Raw genomic sequence first — 5,658 nt, 5'->3', positions numbered from 1 at the left:
AATATTGAGGGGGGGTTATTGGCTTATTCTTGTGATGAAAGTCAATGTGTTATTTGGTTGTTGTCATCCCCCTACCTGTGTGTGTATGTGTGTGTGTGTGTGTGTGTGTGTATGTGTGTGTATGTGTGTCAGAGGTACAAGTGTATATGTGTTGTGCAAGCGTATGTAGGATCAAGTTGACATGGATAACTTCTTTGTTGCTTTCCACTTTATTTATTGAGGCAGACTCTCAGTGGAGCAGAATCTCACCAATTCCAGCTGGCCAGGTTATATCAGGAGCACCTGTATCTGTCTACTGAGTGCTGGCTGAGATTAGAGGCGACCTGTCTGTCAGGCTTTTATATGGGTTCTGGGAACCCAAACTCTGGTTCTCACACTTGTGAGGCAAATGCTTTATCCACTGAGCCATCCCCTCGGCCCTTGATCTGAGTTTTAAAAAATTAACTTCTATATTTTTATGGAAGATTGAGAGTAATAGGAAAATGACATTATGAAGCATATAGAAAAGATTTGCTATAGTCTCTAATAACTGAGCCAGTACTGGAATCTTTCATGCAGAAATGATTTACAATATGGACAGACTCTGGACCAATGACTTTTACTTAACCTTGTACTCAAAAGCTACTGTTTACAATGTAAACAAGTTCACTGAGCCATGTGCCCCACTTGTGACCTGGGATTATGACCTTGGTCTCTCAGGACCCCAATTTCTCTTCCACCCAGGATAGTGAATAATTGTGGCTGTGTTTGAGTTAGTGTATCGAAGAACTGAAAGCATCATACTCATATATGTATTCTCAATGGAAGCAGTGAGAATAATTGAGAGGTATGCTTGACAATATGTATATGAGCTATTTCAGGCCTAAAGATCAAAAGGCAAGATTCTCTGCTAAGGGCTGATTCAAGTTTGTAGTTCCCTAATTCATGCTAGAGAGTCCGCCTGAATAAAAGTATGAGTGAATCCTGGCTCAGAAGCACAGTTCCAACAGACACCAGAAGGAACAGTCAGAGCTAAGAGTTCAGGTCCACCCCTGACCTTAAATTAAGTCAGCTGATTGTTTATTAAGTTATAACTATAATGTGGCTTAGAGATGCCACACTTTCATGTAGAGAATCCAAAATCAGTAAAATTTTTCTTAATTTTGTATTAGTTTCAGTACAAAATTATTCTAATAAAGAGAAAGTTTCATTATACTATGTAAATTAGCAAATATGGACTAGATATTTAAAGTATATTGTAAGCAATGACTGTGAAAACCCAGTCTAAGTGTACAAAGATCTCTGACATGTGAGTTTCTGACCAAATGTTACCTTTACAGTTTTATAAGAAATTGGCTAGTACAGATGAGACATGCCACCAGATGTTATCTTAGTGAAGAGTTCCTGCCAGTGTTGGAAACAGGGTCATCATTTTGTTCTCTTTCAAGTGGATAATTTCATGTGACAAGTTTTTGCAAGGTTTCAGCTGAGGGCCTCTAGTGGTACTAAATAAACACTATTCTGAGAGCAGCATAGATTATCCTCACAACACACACACACACACACACACACACACACACACACACTATAGTTACTCTTCATAGTAAGAAAAAGGCTTAGTGCCACAAAAACTAGTCCCTTCTGTGAGTCTGAGAATGGCAGGACCAGGATCAAACAAGGTGATGGCATATGGATTACCAGAGACTACACGATGTGACATTTGTTCCCTGGAAGAGGTTCTGTGACAGTGGTGGATCTTCTGGCTGATATTATAGTGCCAGTATCAAACAAAAAATCACAAGCTTGTCTTTTAACACTTTGTGGCTCTCCTTGGGAGTTCAATGGGAAGTGGTTTTAAACTTGGAGCAGGTTTATTATTTTCCACTTGCTTTTTTATTCCCCTTTATTTTCATTTACTGAGAATTTTTAGTTTAGCATTAGTTTTTAGCTGCAGTTTAAAATTATTTTATTGATTCTAATTTTGTTGTTTGACAGCATTTATGTTATGCATTCTTATTACTCTTGCTCCTCACGCTTCCTTATCTCCTTCCTATCCCTATGAAATCTGCCATTCCCCAGATCCCTACCAGCCCAGTCTAGTTATCACCTGTATTTTAAATCTTCTATTTCTCTGACTTAAGGCTATTTAGGGGAAAAAAAGTAAAAGCTAAGTACTTGCTTGAGTTCTACAGCTGAATGTTTCTAAAGCTGTGAAAGAGCTTCTCCTTAACCTTTTCAGTCCAGTCTTCTTTTTCTTTTTTTCTGTTCATTGCCTCAAAAATTTTACCTAACATTTTGTAGTGGCGGCAGGGGGATCATCAGGGCTTCCTGGCCGGCCAGTCTAACCAACCAATGAAATACCCTGTCTCAGAAGATTAAAGTGGAGAGCAATTGAGGAATACACCTGGCCTCCACATGTATTTTCATGCACATACAAACCACAGAAACACACACACACACACACACACTCACATACATGCACAAGAAAGAAAAATGATTCTTAGAGCTTGAATTAAATAACAAGTGGTTTATTGTGACTTGCATAATTTTAAGAGTCAGTTGAGCATTCAAGTTTCCTGACTGACCTGAAGAAAAGAAAATCTAATTAGAAACAGTGTTTCCTGGTCAAATTGACACACCTGGGAAGAAAGGAACTCTGTTGGGGAATTTTCTCTATTGGACTGTCCTGTGGGCATGTCTGTGACACATTCTCTTGATTGTTGAGTGACATGAAAGGGCCCAGTCCAGTGTGGGTAGTGTTACCTCTGGGCAGGTAGTCCTGGGTTCTCTAAGAAAGGAGGCTGAGTGCAGGTCAGGTAAACAGGCCAGTACACAGCATTTTTCCATGGTCTCTGCTTCAGCTCCTGCCTCCAAGTTCCCATCCTTGAGCTCCTGTCCTGGCTTCCCTCAATGATGCACTGTGAACAAGAGGTGCAAGCCATAATAAACCCTTTCCTCTTCAAGTTGCTTCTGGTCAGAGTTTTATCACAGCAATAGAAACCAAACCAGACAATGTTGGAGACATAGTCTGGTTTGGAGAAATCATGAACTTGAAAAGGAGAGAGTCTGATGAGAAATCTTCAAAAACATCTTCTCATAGGCAAAAAAATCCTTCAGAAAGAATTGTAAGCTTTTGATGACTAAGTTTGTCCAGGGAATGTCATTCTGAGACAACTTCTGAGCATCTGGTCTCCAGGGCTGGCTCAAGGAACCGATTTAACAAGGTTTACACTTCTCTTTCTTATGAACATCCTGTTGTTTACTCACAAAGGAAAATAACAAAGAGTGCAGTGACAAAGGACAATGATGTTAATAATGCAGCAGTTTGCTATGTGGGATAATGTGATAAACCCAGTCAAATAATCAAAGCATCCCTGAAAGGGACTCTTAGGAGACAAAGACACCAGGCACTTGGTGACTTGATGAAAAGGAATTGCTATTAAAATCTAGTGGGAGATATATCCCCTTATTACAGTCAGATCGATTCCCAAGCAAGGACACTCAAGGCTATCAACGGATTGCTTTGTTTCTGGACTAAGAGTCTTGAGTTTGAGCAAGAAAGGAAACATTAATATGTTCTCATTGGGACCTCATCCTCGTTGAGCTTCCCCAGTAGCAGCAGGAACTCTTTTAGTAGAATTAACTGCAGTGATGAAATACAGTTTTAACACAGTCTTATCGGTAGTGTCTCAGCATGTCATAGGTAGGAAATCTGGAGGGTTTTGGAGTCAGGATTCAAGTAGTTTTAAGACAGATCCCTCAAAATAGGAAGTGGGAAGGATTGGGCAGAGAACTGATGAAATACTTGTTTAGGATCAGCAGACAGAAGTGAGAATTTTGATATATCAGTTATTGATCAGCAGGCTGTCAGGTGACAAACAATATTTTTTAATATATTGATTTGCTAGTATATCCTGAAACAAATATAGTAAACTTAATTATTTGCTTTTAATCTTAGCTTTCCCAGTCTAGAGTTCCGTAGAACATACTACTGGCTCATCTTGACATTGCCTGAAAATGTATCAAATTGTTTTTGACGTGTCAGCATTCTCAAAGCTTATAATTTTATTGAGAAAGGAGAACAAAATTTCAAAACTGGAAATTTTACAACAGTAAAAAAAAATTAGAAAACAACAAAATCAACAGTAAAAATTATAATCAAAACCAGGAAAAAGGATCAACACTATAATTAGAGAGTTCTAAATTTCCCTGTCAGGTATGATTTGAATATTATACTTAAGAAGCTCAAAATTCATACCTAACAAAAACAACACATGCATAAATATTCAAAATAACAGTTTGATCACAGAGAATTTACCACTTTTTCTAAAATGTGTGCAATTTACAGTAAAATTACAAATAAAAATTATAAATTCATAAATTCTTTATCTTTAAGCTTAAAATATACAATTCAAACTTTTTAGTTAAATAAAAATATCAAGAAGAGCTCAAGACATATTTAAATCTGCTCATCAGAGGCTGATGAGATGGCTCAGCAGTTAAGAGCACTGTCTGCTCTTGCAGAGGACCAGGGTTCAGTCTCCAGCACCCATATGGCAACTAACAGCCATGTGTAATCAGAGTTCCAGGAGATCTGATTCCTTCTTCTGGCCTCTGTGTGCATTGCACACATATGGCATACACACTTACATACAGCAAGGCAAAACACACATAAAATGAAAACTAAAAAAGAAAACAAACTCCTCACCAAGACAAACTTAGGCTAAGAGGAATTTAGAACATAACTTGTGTTTTCAAGTTTTGTTCCTTAGAGATTTTATGAAAAGCAAATGATTTGAGCAATTAACTAGAAAATTTTGAATGAGAAGAACCAAGTGAGCAAAAAGGACTAAATAAGCAAAAATGACTAAAATCAGATATGAGTAAACAGAATGGATGTTAGAGAATGCACAGTATGTAAAAGGGACTTAAGGGCTACATTTGAAAAAAACACTGACTGGTTGCTTGGGTCTGCAGCTGTCTCCTTAAACAGGTTCAGATTCTTGCTCAACTAAAATATAGACGTGTTAAGCTCTTAAAAGATTTCTGTCTAAAAACTGGTAATAATGCCAATTAGCCCTAAATTTATCTAATCTTTCATTCCACTTCAAGGCTAAGGATGCCAAGATAAGAATAAGATAATTGCAAGATTCCAAGAACAGTGAATCATACAGGCCAGTTGACTCAGTGGAGAAAGGAACACTGGCCCCATGTGGGAGCAATTACCCTACCATAAGAATCAAGGCTGTCCCCCAACCCTAAGTGGGAACAATCATCTCTGGACACAAACCAAAGAGAACTGAATTGCATTCTCAAGCAGTAATGATTTTCCTTGAGCCAGCAGACCCTCTAAGCTGAAAGAAACCTGATGATAAAGACCAACCAGACCAGTTTGTCTAAGACTGCTTGACTATGGTACTTCTTGTTCCAGGTTTTCTCCTTCCCCTTTAAAAGCTTGAAGCTCTTTTCATTACCCATACACGCCTTGGTATCTTCACAGTGAGGTCATTCTGAACATTCCTTTTTTTCATCACTATCGTTTGTCTCTGATGGACTTTCAAGGTGGCAGGTGGTTGAATCTGGCCTGTGGAATCCCCAAAAACCTTGGGGATTGACATAGTCTTATTGCTACTTGTCATCAAACACCATCTTCAAAGATACAGAAACCCAATAAATACA

This window comes from Nannospalax galili, unplaced genomic scaffold (genome assembly GCF_000622305.1).
Source record: "Nannospalax galili isolate Female #2095 unplaced genomic scaffold, S.galili_v1.0 scaffold461, whole genome shotgun sequence".
In the NCBI taxonomy this organism is placed as follows: domain Eukaryota; kingdom Metazoa; phylum Chordata; class Mammalia; order Rodentia; family Spalacidae; genus Nannospalax; species Nannospalax galili.
The sequence above is the reverse complement of the archived record's forward strand: the minus strand, read 5'-3'. Positions refer to the sequence as shown.